A 12,834-nucleotide genomic window follows, 5' to 3' on the forward strand; every position below is an offset into this window, starting at 1 on the left:
AAATATACCAAAGAATCACACTTAAGTGATATTTTTTTAAACAATTAGGGCTTGACTACACCAACAGCTATATCAGCTGATATATAGATATATATTACTCTAAACAGGAATGAGACACTTTCTTCCTGGAGTCATTCCAAAAAAAATGTGAGCGTACTGTAAATTCCCACTTTTAACTTCAACCCATGCTGCCAGTGTGTGTAAATACATCTTTGCAAAGTTCAAGGTATTTAAGTGCTAGCAGGACTTTCTTTTCAAATTAACCAGAGATACCTCTCAAGGTAGATATAGTGAAAATAAGAAAAGGCACAATAGAGAAGCACAGTTTATAACAGCAAAACCCAAATGTATACAACTTTGGGTACTACTCACAAAGTGAAGAGACTCCCTAGAATTATAACACTCCCTAAAATTTCATTTTTTCAGGAGATGAAAATAAGATAATTTAACAGTGAATGTCTCTCTGCTCATCAGTGCCACAAGCACAGTTGTGACAGCGAGGACCAAGATGTGCTTCAGGAGACACCTATACCAACAAGGCAAACATTCACCAGAAATCAACGTCCTTAGACCAGGAAAACACCACTGGCTCCCACCAAAGGGCATAAAAAGAGATTTTCATAAAAGCTTGTAAATTAGTTTATAGTTAAACTTATAAACAAGGATCATTTAGGAAGCTATAAAGGAAGAGTCACCCAAATGAAATTACACGCACATGACAAAGATTTATGTGTATTTTATGTATGGGTGAGCCCAAGCAGTCAGCAGCCTGTATGTACAGACTGGCTGAGCTATCAGCTGGCCCACTGTGCTCTGAGGAGATTCTGCCTGATAGCAGAGCTGAGATAAGGAGTTCATGGCCCACCCTTACCCAGCCACGTCCACTGCAATGGCTCAGCCACAGCCTCCACAGTAGCAACACCAGTGTTTGTGGAGCCAGGCTGTAAACTGGTGCAGCAAAACTACCTGGACTTTAATCCCCTCTCCCCACCAAAACAGCTGTTGGGTTTAACACATCCTTCCAGAGATGATGTCTTTAGGACCCATAAATCTGTCTCAGCATGGCAGAGGACTCAATATACCACATTAGAGGACAGAAACTTTGTGTCTCTACTCCACCACCAGCTCAAGGGTCCCACCACCCCTTTCCCACCCCCTGTGCTGGGATAAGTGGCTGCTTGTGTAGCTGTTCTCCAAAACCCATTCCTGAAGTGGCTCCACCGAGAAAGTTCTGCCTTTCCTCACTCCCAAAACTCTGCCAGGGTCCAGAAAAAATGCAGCCATCTTAATACTTCATATAAGGTTGCATTTCCACGTTACTAAGGACAGAAACTTGCCTAAATTTATGAACCAAGTAGCCTAGTTTCAACATGTCCTAGCACTACTAGAAAATATTTCCAATGTGAAGGACCACGTTCTGTCCAACAGAAAACTAAAAGACACAGACAAAGCCTATAAATTAAAATGGCGTACTTGCTTAAACTGAGTAAGTAAGCAGAGACTGAAAAATTAAACAAAAGCCACTTTACACTGCTACCTACACAGCCTTTCACCAGAAGATCTCAGGGCACTGAACTGGTCTGAAAAAGCTCCTGTTAAGTATTAAATCACTGGTGCATGGGTGAATTTGTTAATCCATTTGCGAAGGTCACGCAGTGGCAGAAATAACAGATAATCCTGACACCAGCTTTCTGTCCTAATCATTATGTGGACAGAAAATCTTCAGTGATGTAAACAAAAAATAAACACAGTTATCTGTTGCATACTCATATATTATGTCAATTCAGAAAAGCAAAATTGTGGGTGTGGGGAGTGGAGGTGTGCCTCTAGGAATCCACCAGAGCTACACAGGCCTGTGGAAATGTATGGAGAGAATTTATAACCAGAAAGTAATTCCATAATTCCCTCTATCAAGCAGTTCCTATGAAGGGACTGCGTAAACAAACTGCAGTCACGCTCAAAAAAAAAAAACAAAAATCAAGTCTGAAAACCTTGAGCAGTAACCCACAGAATATATTCCATTGCTGTATTACACCCACATCAGGATGCCAAAAGTTTGCCATTCATCTATTCAAATTAAAGCAGTACTTTACAGACTGCCTGCAAGCCACCCAAACTGGGGAAGTTTTCTAATACCAGAGAGCAGATGGACACACAGCTGACACTGTCGACACACAGTCAAGATTGCTACGAGAATTTCTACCAGCTTGAAAGTTTCTACCACCTTCCGTCCCATTACACATGAAAGCAACTTGGTAATACCTACTGTGGAGCTCTGACAATTCAAGATCATTTTGGTGAGCAGTCCTTTAGAGGTATAAAACACACTGCAAGCACCAGTTTCTAAAGAGGAAAAATCAAGACTATATGCTGATTTAAAAAAAAAAAAAAAAAAAAAAAAAAAAAAAAACAAAAAAACCCAAAAACCCCAAACCACAACCACATTTATTCTACAAATCAAAAATACTGGACCAGACAATGAGCTACACAGGCATTGTTAAGATGTACTTAAAACAATAACATAATAAAAATCACTGTAGGCAGGGAAGACTAATCTTTCTGCTCTTCCTTAAGCAAAACTCACAGCAATTTCAATGGAATTCTCCCCCAGATACGGCTGGATGACTACATCCACAGCCTACATGTGCCAAGTCTGCTCCTGCAGCCAGTCTCTACTGCATCCATCTTAGTTACACTACACATATCCTGATTACAGGGATTTATAAACAGCATGAGTAACTTAGAGGTGATCCACAAAACTGTGACTTCAATACAGATGAGGTTCACTATTATTGTCTCAAGTGTCACCAGCCTTAAAAGGTAAAGGACTTACACACCTGGAGGACTTTCAAGCAAATATCTTTTATTAACTTTCTCAAAAGCACATTCTCCATTCTCTCATCCCAAGCACATCCACTCTGGAGCCAGAACACAAGCCTGCTATCCATAGGTTTTACTGGGCAACAAGGTAGGAGAGAGTTTATAATCCGTTAAGTCACCTGTGTTTATTTTCTTACGTTCTGGACAAGAAGACATGAAACAAAAATGGTGTTTAGCTATCAAGCAGGAGAGCGTTTTATCATGCAGTTTGTGGATGTGAACTCTTTAGAGACAAATGGCTCGACTCCGAAGTCGCAGTTCCACGCAGGACAAAGGCGCCTGTGCGCACGTCCCAGCTCGCAGCCTCAAAGCCCTGTTTGTTCACCCAGAACAATGGGGCATGTGACTTGTCAACACTACCCACAATAAAAACAATAAGATAAGGCTGCCACTGATTTCACCATGACTGACTTTGTTTTCACTAATTTTAAGTCACAACGTCAATAAAAACTTCTTGCATAAAACCCCTTATTTTGAAAAGCCCAAAGCCAACCCCACCTCGCGCTGAGGTTTTCACTCCAACTTCCTCAGCTTTTCATGTCTCTACTAAATGCTCATACCAATTCCCTCCAAAGCCTCCCTCTGACTTCATCAAGAGTTGGATCAATGCTATATGCCTAGAGCCAAGATTATTTTTATCATAGAAGAGCACTGCCAAAATTTGTCCTCTGCATTTCCTGCCCTGTGTGCCCATCCCAACCACCCATGTGCCCGCAGGCAGGCCCCTCGCTCACCTCCTGCTCGCTGCCAGGGGCACACACAGGAAAATGAAACTTCCCCAGCAGGTTTTGCTCCACCACTGACTCAGGCTACATCATCCAAACCCATTCAACCCCTCCAGTTCAAGAGGGCTACCTAGGACTGAGTCCTGCGTATATATTTAACATTTTGAGAAAGAGGAAGAAAGCAGAGAAGATCCAGAGAACAGAAACAAAAAAGCACCAATTTGATTTAAAGGACTGACAAGAGAACAGATGGGGAGAACGCAAAAGAAAAAGTCCAAAATAACAAAAGGACAGAGAAAGCCCAGGGAAAAAAAAAAAAACCAAAACACACAGGTGGGGAATGATTAGAAAAAACAAAGCCTTGGGAAGGGGTAAGAATAAAATGGTGCAAACTGCCAGTTCACTACACTTATTTGCCTCTTTCCCACTACAGCATGGACAAGGAGCAGAGCCAAGAGGAAAAGGCAGAGCCACCCTGACACTTGGAAGGGTTAATTCAGAAATAAAAAAGCAGCACAATCTTGCACCATTTGTCTTTTTATCACACAGGGGGAGGCTTGGGGGGTTATTTTAATTACACAGAACAGCAGTAGGCCCAGCAGCATCAGATTAACAAATACAACTAGGCAGCAACAGGCACACGGAAGTACATTGCAGGTCCAAACTTTCACCATTTACAGGAACATTAACACAAATGAAATCTGACTAACCTGATCTCTGAATGTGTTTTTAAAACCTGTGCATTTCTTTCACTTCACCCTGAAAAAACTCCGTTCCACAAGCAGGTAGTTACAGGGTTACAGGCCCAGGCCACAGCTGGGTAAGTGGGAGGCACATTTAGCACACAAATGAAATCTCACATATTCTAACACCATCAATGGAGCTTTCTGGAGCTCTGCAGCAGTGTCCAACACACACAAGCCTTGCTGCTGGCACAACAGACAGATCTCAGCCTACGTAAGGGACGTTCTGCTAGCTGGAGTCTGACACTGCGTTTCACATACCCTCCGAGCCCCGCGTATGAAGTCATCCGCAGCGTCAAAGAGCGAGTCAAAACACATCCAGACTGTTTTCCCTGGCTACCTATGAAAGTTTCCATCCCTTTATCTTTCGTGTATTTTGTTTTAATTCTTCCCACCATTTCTGTCGATGCACAGGATCTCTAGAAGTCCCCAGCACATGCAAGCCGTGAGTATCTCTCTAACATGGGACCTCAGCTGTGTTCCAGGCACTGGGACGACACCAGACTGATGGGAAAACTGAATTTGGTGCTTTCACAACCAGCCCACATAACCACACAAAGAGAGGGTTCATTTTTTAAGACAAAAGCAATGCCCATCTTACCAGAAAATAATACACCTATGAGGGCTGTGGTGCCCAGGCACCTCAACGGGATGACCCAGTGGTAAAGAGGGCTTTTTGTTTTATTTTTATAGAAGAGACTCTTAAAACTTAATTGCTAATGTATTTAATGTGTATTATATGTACTGGAAGAAAGAATCTTACAAAGGGCCTTGATGAACTAGGATAAGTAAAAAATAACCTTGCACATGTAGACAGCAGAAAAACCAACTAACATGGATTTTGCCAACAGCAAGATAACATTGGTGTTTCTAATGTAATCAAAGGCCATTCACAATCTGCCCTGGAAGACATTCACAGAAATACAAAGCATTTTTCTTACAACTCCAACAACTGTGACAAATATTTACTATAAAGGCAAAAGCTGTTAAAAAAAAAAAAAAAGAAAAATAAGTTGGTTTCTATTAATCAGCTACATTTAGATATCTGTTCCTGCTATCAGATCAAGCTCACCAAAACTGCTTAGTAGGTCGTTTCATTGTATTTAAGTTTTGTCACAACTCAACATATTGAAGTTTCGTATTGCTGACTTTTTTCATGCCCACAATGGTAGATACTTAGAGTATAAACAAGACGCCAATTGTGAAATTTAGTTGTGCCTTCAAAATAAAGTGGAAAATCAGGTACCACGTCAGCATCAAGAAAACATTCATGTTGTTCAGCAAGTACAGACCCCACTTCTATAAACTCCAGATTTGTTGCAATAGCAATGGGAAACAGCTAATCCATTGCTACACAAGATATGCTTCTAGCACATAATTTATTTATATTAAGATATGCTACTAACACACAATTTATTTGATGTCAGCATTAATAGATGGTTTGACCACACTGTCCCTCATTTTCCTCCATCCACATTTGTGCTAACTTTGCTTTATAAATACATTAAAAAGTATAAAATCTGATACATTACAGAATCACACACATCATCATGGCAAAAAATCCGTATTTTTACAAAGCACTGCCCAATTAAAATTTATCTCCAAGAGTCTGTATTTACCAAAGTGTGTTTGTGTTGGTACACAAGCAGAAATTTCTGCACTAGAGAAGAACGTGAACATCCATACAGAAATTAGTGGTGATTCATTGTTTAGCAGTTGTCTTCCCTTTACAGCACACCGCAGACTGAAGGACACGTTGCCAAACTGAGAGCACCAATACTTCCTTTAACCTAATATAGGACAAATAAATACACTTCAACAGCTTCTAAATCTTGCACGTCCTACTTTTTTGACCCAGATCTCTTGTTATTTCCCCCACAGGTCTATGCAATATCAAGACTATTTTTTTCCCCACAAATTTAGACATAACCTAAAAGAGGAAAAGTTCTCATGCTTACTGTGAGCTAGAGACACCAGGAAGCAGGGGGGAGGGTCAGACTCACTCATCTCTCTTAAGATCAATGGGTATTTTAAGGTAAGCTCCTCTCTCAACTGCTGAAATTAATAGCAAAAACGCTCATTTGTCCAAGAGGACTGTAAGTTAGACCAATATCAATAATAAATGAAAAATAATGACATTTTTTAAACACTATTTTTACAAAGTAAAATTATATTTTCAGAAGTCATGCTGACACTCCAGCATGAATCAGTCTGTCAAAAAACCACTAAAGAGCTATGAAACTTGTTATTCCACTCCTTGGCCAGCCTGGGCAACTTATTCCAGGAAATCAAACTGTCTCCTCTTTGCCTGGTACTTTTAGGGAACCATCGGGGACTCAAAACTGCCTCACCTGTGCTCGCCACCCATAATTCCCCACTCAGTTTGCTGGCAATAGGTCACCCATGTGAAGAGCCTGAACTTTTAACATTGTTAATGTCAAATGGATGCAACTTTCAGGATGGGTTCTATTTAGGACTCTAGCCCTTGACAATTTCTGTGGTTTTGGCACTGGGCACAGTATTTAGCACTACCTTTTCACAAACAGTAAATATCTGACCCTTAACTCATAACCTTGGAAAAATACTCCAGGAATAGGCAGCACAGAGATCTTTTCTGCAGCTCTCTGGTCACCACCAACAGGCACATAGCTGTGCACAGAGCAAAGTTTCCACTTTCACAGTCCCAATTCATAAAAATCGACCATCAGCCTGACGTCAGTGAGGTGAGAGGAAGCTCTGCATGCAGCCAGAGAAGCGACTGAATCATTCCCCAAACGCACAAAGGGTTAAAAGGAGCACCAGCATTACTGCAGGGACAGCCGCTCGCCTGCCCTGCCAGGCTGGCAAAACTATTGCCCCACTGAAGGGGAAGGGAAGGTCTGCTACTCACACCCCACCAGCTCAAACTGCCAGCAAGGCACCTCCAGCGATCTGAAATGACACCCAGCGTGTCTGCATATGGCACATGGTTGTAGAGAGTGTCTGTAACACACTGACACTGCACAGAGATTGAACAGAGCCCCAGATCATAAAACAAAAAATCCCACACAACTGTTTTCTCTGGATGATTCTGATTTTTTACTGCTAGACATTACTAGTAAGCAAGATTGCTCCTCTGCAACATGGAGACTTCGGAATTACAACAATAAACACAAGTCAGAGCACACAACATAGCCTTTTACTAATACTGCTCCCAGGAACAGAAACTACACCCTCACGGGAGTTTGCAAAAGCCTGCAAACCACACACAAGAGTTGATTTTTAGAAATGCTAAGCACACACAGAGACTGCCAACTTCACATGCAACTGCGGGGACTCAGCATCTTTGAAAATAAAACTATTAATATCTTACTTTAGAGATGCAGATGCCAGCTTATACTCTTCTTAAAACGAGTTATGCTTGCACCAAGCACAACTACAGCACAAATTCAGGGACCAGATCCCCACTGCTACCAATCTCCAGCTCCTGGAGGCAAGCAGGGTACAGAGAGCACAAGGAAGGGCCATGGGCAGGCACTGAACCACACAGCCAGGCTGACACTCAATCTGCTTGCATTACTTATCCTCAAAAAATGGTTGTTAGGCCAATAGCATACCTAGGGATGCTGCTTCTGGCATTCCAGCTAACATATTCCAAAGGACCTCAGTAAAAGGAGACTCTTTGAAAGATGTTGCTTATAATGGCCAAGACAATTCCATAACACTCCCCCTCATCACTTTGGAGCTTCTTCAAATAAATTCTTCGGAAAGCTACACCAATTCACCAGACTTACTGATTACTATTTCTACAGGTAAGGAAATACACTCAAAAGTCTTCCCTGCGATCAGCCCATCCAAGAAGCAAGCGAGCAGGTGTGAGCTGCAACACCAGCAATTTCACTCCTTGGCTAGCCAAGGCAGCAAAATCCTACACACCCAACCAGTGCATGCATTTTCTCCTACAATTACACAACCTCCAGCTTGGAATGACCACTTACTTCTTATCAAAGCAGAATTATTTTTAAGGCTCCTTATCAACATAAAAAGTCTAAAGGATGTCACAGAAAGGTAAGTGGTAAGGTACTAAAGACAAATGTTTCAAGAGTGTAAGCTGAGTTACAGTTCTGTAGATCCTTCCAAACCAAAGAAACATTTAACCTGAACTCAAACAAGGCCACTAAAACCATAGGGCATTTTGTATAAACAAGTTCAGCCTTGTTTTCACTACGAGAAGAAAGGAAAGGGCCTTCTCCTTTTGGATTAGATACCACAAGATGGAACGCTAAGAAGTTTGCCAGTTTTCATACAAATTGGCAATTTCCAGACCAGACTTCCAAACCTTTTCACTCAAGCTATCAACTGTCTCAAAGTGACAGCTACGCTGCCTCATCCTCACTGCTTCTTACCTCCAGTTAGCTAATTTAATTTTGCAAAATTAAAGGAAAGCCAATATATTCCTCTACAATTTCATATCAAAAGATATTCCTTATTCCTCATTTCACTGTCACACTTTATCTCAGAAGAAACCAATTATGAAATGAATAAAGCCGTCTCCATCTACTCTGCTCAGGATCACTTGAACCTTTCTCTAGTAAAGTCACTCATCATTAAGTGACTTTACAGAAATTAAGACCATCTAACTTCATACTTCGCACTTAAAAAACTGAGCACATTTGGGACAGGGGTAGCTAAATCAATAGCAGAAACATATAAATGGTTTCTTCATCACCTGTTAATTTGAAGCTACTACATTAATGCAGCAATGCAACTCAAAAAGAGAGAAAAGCTGTCAATCATAGTTCCTAATGGGAAGCTCCTGACACTCCTTCACCTAACACAAACACTTAAATTTGTATTTAAAAATGAGCATGCAATGAGTATATTCTCAGAGCAGTTACTTTTTGCAGGAGCCAAACATGTATAATTACAGAGTGTGCACACACACACTTTCACTTCTCCCCCAACCTGCAGCTACTTGCATGAGCTGATGTTTAGGGCACTAAATACAGTCATTATTACACCCTGAACTCTGGGTGCAGGCATGTGCAAACACACACCCAGCGAGGATGGTCAGCACACAGACCAGTATCACACCACTCGATATGAACAGCGTGAATTAGATTATCAATGAGTCACACTTGGGTACGATACATCTCAGTATCACAATATTGCAGTACTGACACAACACCCACCTGCAGCACACCCTGTCCTTGCCCTCCTCTCCAAAGCACAGACCAGACCACTTCACCACCCCCTTATCCCAGCTGGGAAGGGGAAGAGCTGGCAGGAGACTTGTGTCTGTCTCTTCTCCGCCTGCCAGCAGTGCCCTCACCAGCAAGGTGTCAGAATTCACACAGACACCACAATCCTCAGCAGCTGGGGCCCAGGGGGGCAGAAGAGACAGGCAAAGCAAGCAAAACCTGGAGGGGTGACTATCACTTGGGACTCCCAATGAGCTGAGGAATTAGTGATGAAAAAGTGTCACACCCGCCACTACCTCAGTCTTCCCAAGACACTTCACAGTGCTGGTGTACCAAAACAGCATCAGTGTAATGAAAGATTCACATCCTACTGCCCACCACTAATACAAAACACACCCAGCTTCTGGGAGCAACTTCACAGACAGCTGCAGAGCTCATTCAGCTGAACGAGACCACTGATGTTCACAAAGCTGTGTGTTTTACAGGACTTCCTGACTTCTGCACGATTACATCCTTGTAGGATGCAGGTCTTTACTGCCACTACAAAACTTCTAACAGCAAACACGTTCTGACTCAAATGTGAAGTCCACGTTCTATTAAATTCCAGACCAAAATGAAGTTAGGTAATATAACTCAGTTTGCTTTACATTATTCAGATCTGTTCTTCCTAACTTAAAACTATTATCTGAAAACAACATTATCAGCAACTTTCCCATTTCCCCTAATCCATCCAGAGCCTCTTTATGCTTAGGGCTGTAGCACTTTTTAGCATCAAACTCTTTCATGATGGGAAAACGACTATGAAGTATTGCTGTTGGGTACTTCGCGCTTATACCCTGCCTTACAACTTCAAAGCATTACACAAACATCAATAATTACCATATATAGAGTAAAACTGAAAGAAGTATTCATATTAAAAAAGAAACTCACAAGAAAAAACATCTTAACTACCTGTTTGATGGGGTGAAAAAAGCAACAGAATCTTCTGTTATTATTGTATTCTTTATGCTACAAACACGCGTTATGTCTGTGCACGTTCAAACAAACAAAAACTATACACTCTTGCAAAGTCTTAAAAATAAATTATAAAGCCCAAAAGCCAAACCCCAACTCCTTCATACATTTAAATTACATTTCCTTCTCCTTTCCTCCAGGAATGGGAGCTAAGTGTTCTCCAGGTGTTCCCAATAACAGTTTGGGAGGCAAGCCACCACGCTCCCAAGACAGAGTACCAGAAAACACAGTTCTCATAGAGAAAAATCCAACTTCCCCAAAGAACACCTAAGATAGCAACAGTGTACCAGCTCAGGTGACCTTAGGTAAATAACACAAAATGTTACCATTCCATTAGACCTTAAACAAAAACAAAGAGAAAAAAAAACACTAGAGAAAACCACAGAAAGTCTGTTTCGATCAATTACAGGGCACCACCTGTGTCCTAAGCACCATCAGCAGCCCCTTTTTTTCAATGGATAAGGGCAAAAACCCCGTCACAGCTCATCCACAAACACATACCCACTCACTTAAATTTAAGGACACACACTGGAGCTTGCAGCCCAGTCCTCATTTAGAATATATTCCAAAAAGCCAGTTAACACACGTGTCCAAAGGAAGGCCCCAAACCCAACGTGAGCTTCACATGGACAAGCCTTTGTCAGGGCAAGGAGAGGGCACCAAACTGCCCCAAAACCCAGGCACAACCAAACCCCAAACACCAACTTTGCATATGGCGCCCATGCTGCTAAAAGAGCACAACTCACAACACCCAAAGGGCAGAGACCATCAACAGCAAAGAACCTTCTTAAAGCACACAACGTGCTCAGACATTTATTTTAGCACGGAAGGACAGCAAAGCAAGTCAGACAAGCCCACGAAACTCTTTTTTTTTTTATGCAACAAAGACCTGTTTCTCCTGATCATGCCTCCCATGCCTTAACAATAAGGAAGGAATATGTTTTGTGATCCCCTCCCCCATAAATCAGTTAGGAATTTGATTTACACGGACAGGAAAACGAGGAAGTCGAGCACACTGGAGAGTAGTAAAAACTTCACCAGCAAACTTCACTTTCCTACACAGCGACCTACAAACCAAACTTTCCTCCAGACTCACGTGTCATCTGCAGCAACCAGCCCCTGCCATAAAGCACAGACAAAGTTTTGCTGTTCTGAGGATAAAGACAAGCGAGGGAGAGACTTTTATTCTGTCAAGCTGCCTTAAAAGGAAATTCGGTGATGAAAGATTAAATTCACCTGGAACAACACGATAAATTTTAACCCTTTCGAGGGTACAACAATAACAAGCCACATATCTCAGGACTTAAATCCTCCACCAAGAAAACAGTACACACTGCATCAACCGTGCGAGCAAGCCCCCCTCATTGATGCAACACACAATTTACACCAGGGTTTCGGACAGAGTCAAGCCCAGGGAAGGAGAGACGCTGGGAAATGGATAAATAAAAGCTTATTTTATGCCCCGAACCGGGCCCGCTCCCTGCCACCGCCGGGCATCGCATGTTCCGCCCCGAAGTTCTCCGGCAAACTGATCAATAACTTGGCTCTGGGGGGGGGAACATCGGGAATGGCCCGGGGGTGGGGGTGTATCCCCTCCCCAGGAACGGGGAGTCGGGATGGGGGAGAACTCCGGGGAGTGGGGGAGGGGAAGGGCCTCCCCTCCCCCATCCCGACCCGGCCCTGCCCCCCTTCCCCTCCCCCCCCTAAGTAAATATGCGGGAAGGGGGGGAGGGGAAGCCGCTCTTCCACACAAATCGGGCTAAAAATAGGCCTCTCGCCATGGCTCCCGTGTGCCATTCGCTGCCGAGGCCGGTGTCCCCCCCATCCCCCGCTCCATTAAACCTTTTCTCTCTCTTTTTTTTTTTTAATTTAAAAAAATGAAGGCGGGTGGCTCGGAGCCCCCCGGTTCTTACCTTGCGAGCGGCTGCTCCCCCCTTTCCCAGGGAATGGAGGCACGAGGAATTTACCCTGGATTGTCTCTCCTCCTCCCGTGTGTTTTATACCGCCGCGTGTATATACGCGCACATCCCTGCCTGTGTGAGTGTGTGTGTGTGTGTACACGCGTATAGTTATCGATTATATATATATATATATACACACACACACATATATATATATATGTAACCTTAAGGTGTCCACACCGAGAGGAGGAGGAGAAAAAAAAAACACCAGGAAAAAAAAAAACCAACAAAACCACCACACACACACAGGAGGAGGAAGGAAAAAAAATACCCAGCGCGTAGCGCTGTGATATTCAATTATATCCGAGCCAGGGGCCGGGGGAGGGGAGGG

The 12,834-nt window shown here is 42.7% G+C and overlaps 1 protein-coding gene across 3 annotated transcripts in view; it reads right to left on the minus strand.

The window, feature by feature from the left end:
• Nucleotides 1–12,692, minus strand: part of TBL1XR1 (TBL1X receptor 1) — a 108,242-nt gene extending 95,550 nt beyond the window's left edge. For all 3 annotated transcript variants that reach the window (XR_005955175.1, XM_041467725.1, XM_041467724.1), the window contains exon 1: nucleotides 12,456–12,692. The gene's annotated coding sequence lies outside the window, so the exon portion shown is untranslated. The remainder of the gene's footprint in view (nucleotides 1–12,455) is intronic.
• Nucleotides 12,693–12,834: the final 142 nt, after the last annotated feature.

This window comes from Pyrgilauda ruficollis, unplaced genomic scaffold (assembly GCF_017590135.1).
Source record: "Pyrgilauda ruficollis isolate IOZ18807 unplaced genomic scaffold, ASM1759013v1 scaffold21, whole genome shotgun sequence".
In the NCBI taxonomy this organism is placed as follows: Eukaryota; Metazoa; Chordata; class Aves; order Passeriformes; family Passeridae; genus Pyrgilauda; species Pyrgilauda ruficollis.